Source organism: Rhipicephalus sanguineus, chromosome 1, assembly GCF_013339695.2.
Source record: "Rhipicephalus sanguineus isolate Rsan-2018 chromosome 1, BIME_Rsan_1.4, whole genome shotgun sequence".
In the NCBI taxonomy this organism is placed as follows: domain Eukaryota; kingdom Metazoa; phylum Arthropoda; class Arachnida; order Ixodida; family Ixodidae; genus Rhipicephalus; species Rhipicephalus sanguineus.
The window spans coordinates 198,845,917-198,862,584 of record NC_051176.1 but is presented as its reverse complement, the minus strand read 5'-3'; the positions used below and the strand labels follow the sequence as shown (position 1 = coordinate 198,862,584).

Sequence of the window (16,668 nt, the reverse complement as noted above, 5' to 3'; positions counted from 1 at the left end):
AATTTTCTTCTATGTAGTTCCCCTTTGGAATTTTATTTTAATAATTGATTTCCTATTATTGGTTAAAAAGCTTAGAGGGCGCTTGAGCTTCTCTTTCAAGAGCAGAACGCGATAGCGTAATCGGACCGTGTTCGTATCGCCTTCCTAATCGCTAGCCTAGCCTCGCGTCTCGGCGGTTACCTAAACCGTGCCGCAAGGAAGACCAAAGTGCGGACGCCGTCCAGCTACAATGTCTATGCATGCGGGCCGACGAAACACGGCTACACGGCGGGGCGATGCGGTTTAAAAGCGCGCCCCGTGGGCCTTTTGCGGCGTCTCGCGGGTGATAATCAAGCCGCTGAAGAACCTTCGAGATGCGCGTACCACCAACGCTAAATGGTGTATATTACCACGCGCGCTTCTTTTGTTATTTTTATGTAACTAGTACGTTGCACGCGTAGCTGCTGCCTTACGCAAGCCGCGCCCTATTGTCTGGGAACCTTCCAGATTATGTTAGAATCTTCTTGTAGGCTTGAGCGCGAAAACACGAACAGCTGAGATTGTTCTCGAACTAACGCGGCCACCAGCGATAAGGCTCGAATTTTCGATGCCGCATGTATAAATGGCGACGCGCCTTGCTGCGGATTAGTTTTATCGACGACCTTCGCTCTGTTCGTCGTTTCAGTGTACAGTGTGTATTGACGTAGTTTGACTTTCCGTTTCCCGGCCACAACTTCGGCCAAATAAAGAGTTACATTTTGGACACGCCGACTGCTACCTTCATTGACGTCACGACCCCGTGACAATATAAATAGCCCACCGTTATCATGCTAGAGGATCTATACACGGGGGCCGAGCGGCTAAACGCATCATGCCACGGAGCGAGGGGTCACAGGTTTTAATCCCTGGTGCCCCTCGAACCAAAGATTTTTTATTATTTCTTTATTTGCATCTACCTGAAATTTTCACTCACGGACACCGCTGATTTTTCGCTCACAATCAAAGACGGCGCCTCCCACAACGCTTTCTGCGAAACGAGCTCTTTAATGCTATCGCGTTAAAAGTTTGTAGTTTCTTTCTAGACGCGTAATTAACTTTCTAATGGTATTCAGCTTGTGCTTTCTAGCAGTCATATTTTTTCGCGTATATTATCTTTTTTTTTGTCCTGGTTGTGAAAATTGATACGTTATGAAAGTTTTCAACACTGTACCTTAAGGTCGCGCGCAATCTTACGTGGTTGGCACTTGAAACTCGTAGAGGCCGTTATGAGTTTACGGGCCAATCCTGTTCGCTTGTTAGATTATTCCGCTATAAATCGCTCACGTTACGTCAACCTTTAATTAATTTACTGAGCATAACAGTTAGCGGTTCCATGATAACAGCGACGTGGGTACGTTTAAATGTATTGAAGAGATAGGGGAACATGGCTGCGGTCCGGAGAAACTGAAATAAGGTTCACTGAAGAGCCACTTTAGTTTGAAGACGTTTCGAATTTGTATGTTACACAATGTTCGACAGCGCAAAAGACAATGACGAAGCCAGACGACAAACACGACGCTTAACAACTGGAAGTTTATTGAAGAAGAACAAAATGTATCTATATACGCAAGCACACTGCGCACACCACGTAATTTCCATTCAAAACTTCATCCTCAAGAAGTGCCTATGAGCAGCCTCCCGCCCTACAGACATTTATATTGACTAGTACAAGTCATTTATACCACGGTGACAGCTGTTTGCAGTGAAGGGTAATTTTTTTAGCAGTATTTATTTCATTCCCAGCGGGGGCATCACAACCCGTGTCAAATCGAAATTGGCAATTGGAGTTTCCGAGTGAAGGGGAATGATGATTTTTATTGAGTTCTGCTACTTTTCCATGGAATGTGACGAAGTTATACGCTGCAAAAGAAAACACTAAATCCGTTGGCTGCAGCGAACGCAGACGGTATAAACTCTAGTTAATGAGAGATGCTTGTAGTATTAAGTGAAAATTATAGCGCCAAAGGACGAGTACCTGAAACACCCTGTACTGGACTCGTCTTTTTGCGCTCGTTTAATGTTTTTTTTATATTATAGTTTCCAATCGTTCGTTACTTACCAACTTGCCCAAGCAAACATTTTCACAAGAAGGGAAACTATGAATCAGTAATATGAATGGAATAGAAGGCCTCCTGCCCATCGCATAGTCATGCGAACCGATTTCGCTTCTGCAGTCGTTTAAAATATTAACTGGAGACATGCAAAAAAAAAAAGGCGGGGGGAGGGGGGACGAAATCAGTTCGTTTGGACCGCCTTTCTATAATGTGGAAGCCTTTCAATAGAACCATAAGGAAAATCTCACGCCCTCGGTTTACACATTTGGCGATGACGCCGTGCCGAGCGTTTGAACCCATAATTCATGCGTCGTTACTCTTCTAACCTAGGACGCATACCCCACTGCGTGAAGAGCAGCGTGAAATCGCGAAATCATTCGTAATTTAAAAGCAATGAAAGGCGCGACGACTGCGTCGCGCCTTTCATTGCTTTCATTGCATTTTTTGTTTTTTTAAGCCTTACATGATGGCGACGGGGATGTCTCTATGCGTCGATAACCGAGGTGTGGGCAGTTGGCGTACGAAATAAAATGCAGCTTGCGCGTATAGTACATTGTCCGGGCGATACCTACGAAGAGGAAGGCGTTCTGTTGCACCATGGAAGTGTTGTGATCGAAAATGCAGTGCCATTATTGGGGACATTTTCAAATCTCGATTAGGGCAGCGGACGAGACGCGCTTGGATTTCCATTTTCCTTCTGAGAAAGCCATAAATAGAAGGGAAAATCTATATCGATTCTCGATATGCATAATAGATCGCCGTTGGTATTCCCTGTTTTCATCCTCTTCCTTCCTAGTGAACCCTCCACGCCTGTACCTCGAACCCTCCGCTTTAAGAAGTAAAGAAAATGCTCTGAAGTTTCATTTTTGGCGACGCTCACTTCTCTTAAGACAAACGTCGAAGGATGCGAGGGAGACGCGACCACGCCAGAAACATCGAAAAAGAGCAAAAAAAAAAAATCAGTAATTGAAAAATTTTGTGCCCCTATTCCTCGGGCACATTTTTATTTGCATCTCTTAACATATATCCGCAGGCACGCCGCGTGCCCCGTTTTACCCGCCCTTTCGTTTCCCCTCCCGATCTGCCCATTTTTCCCTCGCTCCTTTCTTCCCCACCCTCTAAACCCGGCGGCGGGCCCTCTTCCCCCGGCGATGTTCCGCCGATTCGAACTGCGCGTGCGCAGCTCGAGCTTGCGCAAGCGCGAAGGGGGTCGATCTCCGAGAAGGTCTCACGTGGGTATACGGCTTTTTTCGGAGCACATCGGTGTTTGGCGGCGGAGCCAGAAGCAGGCGCGCGGAGCCGCGCAGCGCGCTCGTCGTCTCGGCGATGGAACTCTGTGGTCTCAGCTCGTGCCCGGTGTCGCGTCTTTATTTTGCCCAAAGAATGCACGCCTCGCTGCTCTTCGCGGCTCTCTTTCTCGCGCTCCCAAACGCCTGCGACTGCATGTTGTCGGCGCCGAAACATTGCGTACCGGACCGTCGTTGACGCGCCGGCGATGTGCTAACTACCCGCGCTCACGTGCCACGCGCTCGTCATCAGGCGACTTCGCCCCGTTTCCGGAAGGCGACGTTGTCTCGTCGTGTCCGCGGCGTGACAGTCTCTTATTTCTGCTCCAGACTGTGCTACATGGACAGACCTCCTGTCTGGGACGAATACTGGGAACTCTCTTGCGAAGAAAAATTATCCTCGCTGCTCTGACACTCGCGACAACCGTGCAAACTTTCGTGCGCGTGCCTCTGAAACTTTCCGAGTGCGAACTGAGTGCGGACTCTCCTCACCACCCGGTTGGGCTCCTGCTTTTCTGAACGTTCGTCCGAGACCATGGAAGCGTCTTCGGTCGGCTGGCTCCTTTGTATTCCGCTCCTTCTTTGGACAAACCTCGGCGCTGCCGGAATCGAAGGTAAGTACCGACATTCGCCTCCTCCTTGCCACCTCCACCGTTTCGCTCGCTTCTATTTTAGAAACAAGGGCCGGTTTCTCTTCAGAATGAAAGGCACGTCCAACTTTTCAAAGACGCTGGCATTGCTTTTTCTTCTTGAAACACTGTCAGCGTCTTCAGTTGGGTGTGCTAGCTTCTACCTATCGGTCAAAGAAACAAGTGAGTAAAAAAGACACACACAGTATAATCTTCGATAAAGTCACAAGAGGAACTTCGTAAACTGAAGGACTCTGGGCGTCTTTCATGATGTGCTACAGATATCGGTCTTGCAAGAGTAATAGATGCAACTCCTATATTTAATTAAAGTTGAGTATTTCGTGAAGTATAGGGCGTAAAAGACTATACTAGGAAGAAGAGATAATGGTTACACACGGCGGAAACGAATGACAAAGCATGGAAGAGTCATGTGTTCATGTCTAGTTGAAGTGGTCACACCCGATAATATAAGGAATTATTATAGTACTTTATATTATCGGTTGTCAGTGCCTAATCATTGGGCTCTGAATTGAAATGCGTAACTACGGCCCGGATTATATGCCACGTCCAAATTATTTTGCAAACTCCGCGACATGCGCCTCGCTCACGCGCCTGCGACATGCGCCTCGCCTCGCTCATGCGCCTCTCTTTGACATTCTTTACACGAACGGCGGCCAGTTAACTTGTGTGATGCTCTCCAGTATAAGTGCTCATCTCTAGTTTTCACTGGGGGCTTTCACAACGTAGCCTTGGATTTCCGAGGAGCTTTATTGGCATTATCGGCCACTTCGCAATGCAGAGTCGCTTTCTACAATACTGCAGTGTTATCTCTTCGTTGATGCGTTAGGCATGGTATTAATTTCCATCGCTGTTCACCGCAACAAAGATAACACTATATCATCTCAACGCGTCACTTTCTTATCACGAATAATACGGCACAAATGCGGTCTCAGTATGACGTCATCGTCACAGAGGCGAATGTGAACCGCGTCGCTTGCACCACATGGAAAAAACCAGTGAAGTTAACCCGCCACCCTTGTATGCTGTATTTACACATATTTTATCCTTTACACGCAGCTTAGGAGTGTCATTATGCTTAGTCAAGGATAGCCACAAGTATTTCGAATCGCTTTTACAAAACTTGACACGTCGTGTAGTATTCATTTTATAGTATACGTGCTCATATATGTAACTGCTCAGCGCTGTACGTTCACCACATTCCCTATTATGTGAGCTTGTTAGTTGCGTTACTGTTGTAGCTTTACAACAGATCACAAACTTATGCGCAAGTCTTAAAGATAAATAAACTTAAATATGGGGTTTCACGTGGCAAAACCAGGATATGATTACATTGCACACCACAGTGGGGGATTCTGCATAAGCTTTGATCACCTGGGATTCTCTATTATAACGTGCGCCTACATCTAGGTGCACGGGCGTTTTTGCGTTCCACCCCTGCCGCAATGCTGCCGCCCTGGCCGGTAACTGAACTCGCGCCTTCCAGCTTAGCTGCGCAAATACCTTAGCCACTAAGCTATCACGGCGGGTCTCACGTGCATTTCTGAATGACCTGTATGAAGTGCATTAGGTGCTGCTTATCATAAACGGATATCTTCGAGAAGTCGGCTAACTGCTGCAATTAACGCAGGTATAAATGTCAGTTCAAACCGTAGTCTCTCGGGACGTTGGGGAAGAGACGTGTACTTTCTGCTCAAGCACCATAAACTGGAGCAATATTTTGCCATCTTAAGTTGGTTAAAATAGGTTGGAGGTGATTGCTTACATTGTCAGAATAGAAATGATGTTTTACTGTATAAATAATAATAAATGTTCGGATTTTACGTACTAAAACCACGATGTGAATATCAGGGACGCCGTAGTGGAGTGCTCCGGAAATTTCGACCACCTGGGATTGTTTACCGTGCACCTAAACCTAAATACACGGGCCTCTAGCATTTCGCCTCCATCAGAAGGAGGCCGCCACGGCCGAGCTTAGATCCCGGGATTTTCGGGTCAGCAGTCGAGTGCCATAACCGCTAGACCACCGCTGCGGCTGTTTTAGTGTCTTACAAAATGTGGCGCATAAATGAAAATACAGAAGACGATCGTTGGTTAGTGCATAAATCAAGTAGCGATATTAACCGCTAGGTAAAATGCACTAAAATAGCAAAAAAAAAACAAACAAATAAATCAGAAATACATAAAAGAAATGCGTCGTGCGAAATGGCTCTCATATGCAAAATATTAATACGGATGATTTTTACGAAACAGTAGCAATAAAACCAAATACAAATAATATAGGCTATTTACAACTGAAATTTACAAGAATGAACTTGAATACACAACATTTGAGTAACGTCTGGTATGTTACGCAAAGCACCAATCAGAATTTGCTGTGTATTTGTTTGTGAAAAAAGAGAAGAAAAAATTATCCATGTATTGAAAAGGAAAATTTCCTTTTCGAAATTAGACAAAGTACAGTATTGTTTGATATGAGTCTCTAGGGGATACCAAAATGATATGCTGGAAAGTAGGTTGCTTTTCTGCCGTAATTAGATCGAACTAATGGTAAAGGTAAGCTATGACTGAAGCTAATCTAGTTGAATTATTGTTCACAAGTTCGACTCCGCTTAATATTCTATATATTGAAATATTTAGGACAGAATGACGTAAAGTCTTTTACCACAGGCATAAACATCTCTTTAAACAAAGAATGTATTCCGTGATAGCTTGAGTGATTAGCGTACGAGGTCGAATCGCTGTAAGTACGTGACTTTATATGCTCCGCTGTGCCGAACAACTTATTTATGGTCTTTAATTAGCAATTAGGCGCAGCAATGATTGAATAAGTTAATCTTGCTCATCCATATTACGCTTGCATAAATTAGATATGTCCTAATGGTAGCTAACCTAATAATAATGTTTAGTTACTACCAAAAAACATGTAAAGTTGATGCAAGTACTTTTTACGGTCTCTTTCGCGTACTGGAATAACTACTATCACTCGAAGTGCCTTTGAATCAGTGAAAAAAACAAAGGAATAAGCCTTGTGCAACACTTGAACACAGATTACGCAAAAAAAAGTGCAATGAATAGTTGGTGTCAGTAGTAATTTCCCGCAAAAAAGCAACTTGGATACTTGGGAGTCTGCACAAATCCCGTAATACTGTCTTTCTTTTCCTAAATTTTCTTCTCATCGGACAAGGCGCACCCGGATTTTGTCCAGCTATTTTTACGTGATGAGAAAGATGAGAAGATCGGAACGCGCGAAAGTGCTGAAATATACAAAAAATCGCCGACGTTGCTCAATGATTACGGTGTAGGACACGAAGAAATGTCATTGCGCTGCCTAATAAAAGCACACGTGTCGCACGTGGTGTTCTTTTAAGAACTTTAAGGAGTCTCCGCTTCCCTGTAACAACGTGGGCACCTACGTAAGCGGCGAAGCCTTTGTTCCTTTTCCGCCATCAGAATTTGCCACTTACGGATGAGGTCAACACGATCGCAGAAATCCTCTTTGTTAGTAAGGGAACAAACCGGAGAAAGAATAGAAGCTGCTGCATTATGGAACCAATATGTGGAGCTCAAAAAGGACGTCTGCCGGATTTATGAAATATTTTATTGCCAATAAAATGTGCACTCGTGCCGATTGCGCTGGCCGGCGTTCTTGCGCGGAAATGTAGCGCCATGTCTCTTTCAGGCATGGCATACGAAAGTTTCTTTTCCACATGAACTGAAGGAACGTGAAGTCGCTTAGCACGGACGCATTAGGTTGCGTAACGGGCCGGGGTTTCGAAATATGCGGAACGAAGCTCCATGCCAGTTTTCATATAGCGCTAGTAATTGCTATTCGCGCCATTTCAGCCGCGGAAGTCGAGGACACTACATTTTCACAATCCGTGCGTCCCCGAGAGTTCTCTAACATGGCACATGTCCGAAGACATGTTAAGCAAAATGAGGAACGCTTCACGCATGCCTCCCTTTTGTATTTCAGAAGCTTCGTTTGCATAATTTGCTGAACAATGACTGGCAAAGCGCGTGATTTGGCGCACACAACGCGAGTCCTATTATAAAAATGCTCCTGCGATAGTCGATGAAACTGCGCAACGCAGACTTGACGATCTGCGTTTGCATAGGTAAAATTTTCTTACGTAATACCGGTTCCTCGGGGTGACCCGCCACTCATGACACCAATCTTCATGATAACTAGACGATCGTTGAGGTAAGGGTCTATCACAGACGGCGCTGAGATGAAAAAAGTTTTGAATATATGGATATGAACATTATAAGCGTATTAGCTGTTCCTTATTACTCTAGCAGTGGTTTTTGTCTGAGCCTCAGCAGGGACGGAGTGAGACTGCGATGAAACTAAAGTAAGCTCGCAACCGATATCCCCATTCCTATATATTCGTACAAACAGGAGTATTCTGCTTCAAATTGCGGTTGTTCACTGTCCATGGTGTTCTACCACTGAATATGAAGTCGCGGGTGCGATTTGCTGTGACTACGTTCAAACAAAGCAAACTTAAAAGCAACAGAAATGTTCGACTACCTTGGTTAACTAAACGTTGTAATACCCCAAGTTGTCGAAAATAAACCCAAGTGCGCTGCTTCAGAACGTTTAACCCCACAAGTTATAATGTTCTCGTTTTGAGCAATGCAATACGCAACGTCAAGTACTAAGACAAGCCAGCAAAGGCCTTGATGAGGGAAGCTGACGCTTCATTATTGCAACTACACATGGGTGCAGTGTGCCGTTTCGCAGTGCAAATTCATCGTTGTAGCTCTTCAGAGTGTCATCCACATCTAACAGAGGAATAGCGGTATCATCTGGTGTCCACCTTATGTAAGCTAGCCGAAGCAAATGTTTGTATCAATAACAAAAAAGCCCCAACTCAACGACATGATTACGCAGCCGCAGTGAAATGTACCCTTTCGCATGTACCCCCCCCCCCTCCGCCCCCACTTTCGAATCCTACGACTGACTTCACGTTTACACGGAAAATACTGAGGACCGGTCTTAACATAAATGTGACATTTCTGCATTTCTCAGTCTCTGGTGTGACTGCAAGACATCGCGAGCTTGTAGTTCTCCGGTCTGTCAGATGTGCAAGTGGTGAATCTCCAGAAACGCAGATATCAGCAATGGGAGCATGTAGAAGGGATTGTAGTAACCAGCGTTTTCGTGAGGGCTTCAAAGGAGGCACGTGAAGTGTGTACGTTTTAGTCACGTTGCAATTTCTATATAGGCAAGCGTCGGCACGACGTATACATCTCGGTGTACTAACTCTTGGAAGCTATATAACTGGCTAATGCTCCTCTGTGCTCTCAACTCGTTAACCTAGCAGATTTGTTCATGTTGCAATACTTTAGAAGTTTAATTTGAATAGCAAAACGACTGCACACTTCTGCTATCTTAAATACGACCCACTAAAAGCATTTGTCTGAGCGCAGAAATTTCATCAAGCCATATTTTTTTGCGAGATGAAAAAGGACAGGAGGAGGGGCGTGGTCTGTGCTCGTTCGGCCTTTGGCGCTTTTAAGGTTGAAACTCAAACGCAAAAGATAAAAAAATTACACCATCTCCCACTAAAGGGAACCATGTGGGGATGCGAAGCAGCGCATGGGTCGACTTAAAGTTCCGTTCATCACGCGCACCTTGCCCGATGTTAACGCGTCCTTGCAAGTGGAGCACAGCATGAATTCACTGTAGTTGCTGTTGCTGTTACTCGTCCCGAACTCTTGTTGGAGCACGCCACGCGGGTTCATCGCGCGTCTGCAGAATCTCTTTGCCCGGCGCCATCACGTGATTGCTGAGAGAGTGTAAGGGGGAGAGGCCACAGCGTCTTACCCAGCCCCTTACACAGGCCCGAACGCGGTAACGTTCTGACTAGGATACAACGTGTTGGTTCATCGCGCGTCTGCAGAACCTCGTTCCCCGACGCCATCACATGATTGCTGAGAGAGTGTAAGGGGAAGAGGCCATAGCGTCTTACCCAGCCCCTTACACAGGCCCGAACGCGCTAGCGCGTGCCAGCACATACGGCAGCCCGGGCTCCTAAAGTGCTCTGCACGTATCATCATCAAGGCGCTCGAAGAACAACAGGAAGAAGACTTCTCCTTGGCGCAAGCGCGCGCTCAGATGGCTATGCTAGGTGGGACGGTCGCCAATGGAACTACGGACACAGCCCAGCGCGAAAGCTGCTTCGCATCTAAAAATAAATATTTTCAGGTATCTTATGTGATAGCTTCAAGCAATTTTTGTTACTTTACAACACAAGAAAGCTCATAGCGCCGTTTTTGTTCATCGCTAATGGTGGTAGTAGTAAAACGCCAGCTTCACAGCTTAGGGGCTCTTGTATGTACCCAGGTTAATTAATCAACATTCTCTTTCTTAGTCTTGTTTCTGGGGTTTCGAGCGGGCGTTGTTACGAAGAAACCTCATGTTACAAAGATACCGCGATCACTAACTCATGGCTGCTTTGCCCAGTTATAACAGCAAACGCTTCAGTAGAGTACTCTTGAAGTGAACCCGTTCAGGATAAGGCCAAGTTTAGGCAAATAATTGTTTTGCGGACGACTAGCCGTTATGAGCTCAAAAGCGTACACTGGATTCCGTAAACGTCTGCTCAAACTAATATATGGTGAAGAGGTTGCTGCAGATAGTTTCACGGTCGTAGCAGTTTTACTACATGCATTGACCGTTCAGCTCGAAATGGTTGTCTTTGCACGTTATCAGTAACGACGCTTAGCGGCACTGAACACGCGCCTTGTCTTTCAAACAGGTGTTTAAGCCGTGACGCCGGTTGTAACCATCATTTTATGCACTCAACGTGCAGAGAATTGATCGGGCAAGATCAGTGGATAGTCTTCCTACATGGGGCCCATAGCGGATACGTTTTCATACACTAGTTATTCATCGCTGGACAACCAACTGCTACCTCGGTCCTCTAATTAAGAACCTCGGAGAGCTGGCGCTGGCATCATCTATCTAACGTTCTGGCTTCCAAAAGTAACGATCATTATATATGTCGTCAGTTCTCGCATACATGAACAGTAAACGAATACGTATTCATTTCGTACCGAGTAGTCGGTATGGGACGATGGTTATTAACCATTCTTCTCCCTTCTTTTCCATTCTTTTTGCTCTTCGTCATTGGTTTGCACGTGTCAGCTACTGCAGAGATCGGCAACTCGGCAAAATAGATAGTAATACATGAATATTATCGCACAAAGAAGCCTATAAAATAGCAGCCATTTATTTAGCACCAACACGTCAAAAAAGTATAGGAAATTTAGAGCAAATTCTTTTATCGCTAGGAGGCACATTATGCTTCAAGAGAGATATATATGTGAAAGCATTCAACGAATACGCTCGTTAAAATTTTTTATTATCGTCAAAATGATGACATGACAAGCTCTCGGAGTGTACTTTGTGCAACTTATTCAACCCAGTCTATAGATGTTCACTGAAATCATGATAGAAGCGACTCGCAAAGACTGTACTACTGCAGAGCTGATGAAAAATGACTATTGTGTGCTTTCGGATGGCGCTCCGAATAAAAACTGCTTTCAGAGGACCTGAACGGGTGATATGTATCTTCACATTCATGTTCAGTGAGCCCCGGGGGAGGGCAAAATGTACTGGTGCCCCTCGTATATTGCCCTGTCAAATAAACTCCACCAGCAAGCAAGTCGCAATGCCACAGAAGAGGGTTACCGTGATTGAGATGGCTCTTGTAGCATTTCAGAGAACTTTGGTAGGTGGATCCAGTGGCATCCCGGCAGCCGAAACAATGCCCAGACGCACGTATTGCCTGAGATGACAGTCTGTACAACTCGGAGGCTCTGTGCCTGTTGCCTAATCTCGTACGTGTGCGGTGGTGCCTTAGGAATGCAGTATCATCGTTTTTTTCTTTTGGTTTTTCAAGTGTATGTGCAGGCAATGCACAAGTCATGGCTGTTCTATGAGCCTCTTAGGCTTTGCCTTTTAAATGCGGAAGCATTTCTATGCCGATTCAACGAGAAAACCGTCTGTCCCTCTGCCCACTCTGCCCGTAAGACGTACCGTCGCCTTAAAGAGATAAATGAATAAAACAAAATAAATTTTCTTGGTAGAGCTGGGTTGAACCAGTCCCCCCCCCCCTCCACCCCCGCTCCGAAGGCGGGTCTCTTAACCACTGGACTACAAGTCCACACTTGTTGCAAGATGTGCATATATCTGAACTATATGAGAATGCTTGTACCCGCGGTGAAATGTGAAAGAAAACTTTCTATCTAGGCTGCATTGAACTTCGTGGTAGCAGAATAACAGCCTTCTGCAGGACAAGGTGTAAAGCCCGTTGGAGGATTGTACACATCGGCAAAATTGCAACATTGCGAAAATTTTATGCCGAACACGCGTTTCGGTGGTCGCGGCAAGCGCGTGCCATGAGGCTGTACCAGACGCTGACGAGGACTACTAAAAAGATGAAAGACATCATGCAAATATCGCATGAAAAGCAACTTTATGAGGAAGGATACAGCCTACAATAAAACTCTACGCTTACGCATGACTTAGACAACTCCCAAAGGAGAGTTTGCGGGGATTTTTTACGCGATCAGATGAAAAAGGCCGACATGTCTTGTTAAAGTACGATTTCTTTGCAGGACTTGTTCCGGGCCAAGAAGATGCCTAAGTTAAGAGAAAATCGCATTTCAAGGGTTCGAATACCGCTAGCGCAATCCATATCACCACCTCCGAGTAAGGATGTGTGACGTCGCATACGCCATCACTGCTCGACAGCGGCGCTGCATAATTTCTATGTGAAACACAAAAACATGGTCATTATTTGAGCCGACGATATCACACGGAAGTGGCATAATCTCTTGCTTGCAGTCAAGAGGGAGTTCTGCATTCGGCTAAAGCCAGCGAAGCACCATGCGTAACTGAAATACGAGGGATCTGCCGTGGCAACTCAGCAGTTTTTGCACGTAAAACCCCATAAATTATATTATTTAGATACGTGCGCGCAGTCGACGAAACCTTTTTGGCCACATCCGTCGTCCTCGTCATTATCTTAAAGATGGCAGCCGTGAAGTGTTTCTGGCTCTCGCTATTGAACCTGTAGCTCGCAGTACCATAAATCTGTAGCGGCATCATCATCATCGCTCATGATCATCATCATCATTTACCACTTACGCACCGTGCCTCTCGCGCAGCTCATGCTCAGAGCTCGAGGCGCGAGCAGAAGAACGAGCTCACGCTCCTGGCAGTTAGGACGCTTGCAGCCGCCGCTCCGCTTCGGCAATCGCATTCCAAAATAAAGTGGCGAGACCACGACACGGCCACGTTGGCCGCCGTCACGTCTATCTCTCTCGCTACAAATCTTTCAGATTGGTTTTTCAGATTTCAGATTGGTGGTTTCAGATTGGCAGTCTTTCAGATTGGTGGCTGTCGCTCAGAGGACATCGTCACCGGGATGGGAGTTTGATTGCCACCTGGGCTAAGGTAAAAAAAAAACTATATTTACTCCAAGAATCGGATAGAAATGCAGAGCTAGCATTTTATGCCGTCTAACCATGAACGGTAGTAATCCTTTCAGCATGAGTGGTTGAGTACAAGTTATAGATTTACGCACACTGAGGAGGTCCTGCGTCATCACTCTAATGCTAGAATGTCCCGGTGAAGTCGCCCGTCGTGTCCTGCATTCACTTTTATATCTCGATTAGCAAGTCGATGTTGTTGATAACATTGAGATTTCAGTCGTACTTAAATATTTATCAGTGACTGCATCACGTGTGCAATAGAATGCCCTCAACGGGTTGTTGCTGCACTTGCTAAACTTCAAAACGGAAACGTCTGCATAAAAAGAATACGACAAATCCTGCGGGAAAATTAGATTGCACAAGAGACAGAGAGGTTGGCTGCATGTTGAATCGGCTAGAACACAGCATGCGGAAGAGATTTATATAGAGGGCGAGCTGCATCCGCTTATGCTCAGACACGCGCGCTCCTCTGTGAGGCTTTGCTCGGCGCCATTGTCGAAACTGTTGCGTGGCATTGCCGCCAGCAGATTACTTGGAATCCTGCTGTCGACAGAAGTCGATTTCATTTTTGTCGTTCCGTGATTTACAAGCACAAGGCTTCATGTTTGCTCTACAAACTCTAGAGCAATTCTGGATAAACTGGAGCTCCGCGATCGTTGGCCATTCCACGTGTGTTTAAAACGCTTTTTAGTACAGGTCACACTTGTTGGCGAAGTATCCAGACTATTGAAGGTGACCGCGAGGGAGAGAAAGAAGCAAGAAAAAACAGCGAGGTTAACCAGATGCATTTCCCGTTTGCTGTCTAGCACTGGGGGAAGGGTAAAGGGGCGAAAAGAGGGAGATTGCCAGAATCACCCGCACACATGGGGAAGCACATGAATTCCACTGGCGATCGCACAGACCTGTTGACTTCCAGTACGTCAGCTTTAAGATGACAACAAAATTTGTTCTCATCCTACCACTCCTCGCTGCTCTTTGTTTCAGTCTCTTCGCAGGTTGAATAGACGAGTAAATTATCCTTCGTCACAGAGCCGGCTAACATTTCTTATCATCAGAAAGCCGAATACTTGTAAGAAGCTACCACTATCTTACTAAAGAAAAGAAAACTGGCAACCACCCGTTTCTAGCACGAAGCCACAAGGAAATCCTTACGAATTTCTCTGAAAGAAACCTTCTTAGCTACCGAAAAATTCGTCCTGGTCCGGGGATGGAACCCGGGACCAACACCTTTCCGGGGCGGTCGCTCTAACAATTGAGCTAACCAGGAAGATAGCAATTGGACACAGAATACCGCAAGTCGGTTCTTCTGAATCCCGCAGGATAGCGGAAAGGTTAAAAAAGGAAACCTTGCCTTTCTTAACCCTTCCGCCACCTTGCGGGGACCGATTCGCAGTATCATACTAAGGACTGCAATATCACGAAGTCTTATTTCATCGAGGCAGTTAAACTTCATAAGAAACTATAAGTTGAACGTTCTTAAAAACGTGATTTATTTTTTCGCTTTAGTTTAATTGGCGTCAAAACCTAAAATGTTGACCTCCTTGAGTGCTAGGAATCCTTTTTTTTTTTACACCGACAAGAAGAACATGGAGCGCGTTACACATTGTAAAATGATTCAGGCTGGAATGGTGTGTCAACTGCAGCAGAACATAAATATTAGTTTTACCGATAGCAGCTTCAATCTATCTTCTCTGCAGAAAAGCATTCTCATCGGCTCGACGACGTAGAGTGTGACGGCATGTATCCTCGCGGCGACCCGGATGTCTAAGATCCCATTACCTGTTTCGTTTTTAGAAGTTTGTTTGGAGATGTTGACAGCCACAATCTTAATATGCGGCCACGACGCGATGCAAGCCTGAAAGCTTATTGAGCCGGAATGAAACTGTTTTGAAGAACTGAACTTCGTTGCAAGTCTCGTCTCGGTGAAACACCATCCGCGCAGCGCCGTAAGCTGCCGACGTGGTCAGAGAGCCTGGTGCCATCTCTCGAAGGAGGCGGCGCAAAACCCGCGCCGCGATACTCATGGACCGCTGGCGTAGAAAAGAGCACAAGCAACACTTTTTTTGAGCGCACAAAAGAACGGGGACGAAAAACGACGCGGACACAACGTTGACTACCAACATAAGGTTTATTTTCTACAGTGGTACATATACATATATACAACAGAAAGCAACGCACGCAGGCGCATTGTAAAGGAAGGCTTCATGTAAAACCACAAAAAACCACAAATAAGTATGAGTGCTAAGCAGTCAAACAACCGATACCGGATTCTTTCTTCTTTACAAGATCAAGAGGTCATCCCTCAACGTCACTATCGTCGAAATCTTCCTGTACAATGCGCCTGTGTGCGTTGCTTTCTGTTGTATATACAGTATATGTATACCACTGTAGAAAATAAAGCATATGTTGGAAGTCAGCGCAGTGTCCACGTCGTTTTTCGTCCCTGTTCTTTTGTGCGCTCAAAAAGTGAAACATGAATTACCAACATGCCCAAACATACGCTCTTTCAAGCACAGGTAAACCTGTCTTAGCGCCAAATGATGAAAATCAAGTGCATGGTGCCCTGTATCTGCCTTTGAAACTTCGCTGACAAGTGACACTTCAGCGTACTCGACGTTACAGCTTCAGTGATATTGTGAAAAAAAAAAAAAACATTATGAAGAACTCTGAAGCAATATTCCTGGTAACTTGTTGGGCAGTGGCTAGCGTATGTAGTGCGGTCCTGTACAAAGGGTGGGGTTCCAGAGAGCGCATTTTCTTAACTTTAGAGTGTTTGCCGGGAGGTTCTCGTCTGAGGGCTCGTATAACGACTCTGGCTTTTGGCTCAAGGTCCCTTGAAGATCGCCCACAACAGTAGTTAAAAGCATTTAGTGCTTAATAGTAGCAATGACTTCGGAAGTGCCTTGAGAACGCAGAAAAGCTGAAATTCGCCTGTTTTTGGGACCAATACACAGCGCTATACTTCAGATGACGGCAACGAGTACGCCCCTGGCATTCGCTTAACAACTACCGATTGTTGTCAAAGCAAATGCGCTAGTTCTCAAATTGACAAACCTTTCAGTTCGTAAGTTCTGTTTGCCATTGATACACCAGCTGCACTAATATGTCCGGCATCACGATTGGGGGAAATTTTCGCTTAAGGTAAAGTTTAGC

At 45.6% G+C, this 16,668-nt stretch overlaps 1 pseudogene; it reads left to right on the top strand.

Moving 5' to 3' along the window:
• The first annotated feature begins 3,337 nt into the window (after positions 1–3,337).
• LOC119405178 (Down syndrome cell adhesion molecule homolog) overlaps positions 3,338–16,668 on the top strand; it is a 591,162-nt pseudogene continuing 577,831 nt past the window's right edge.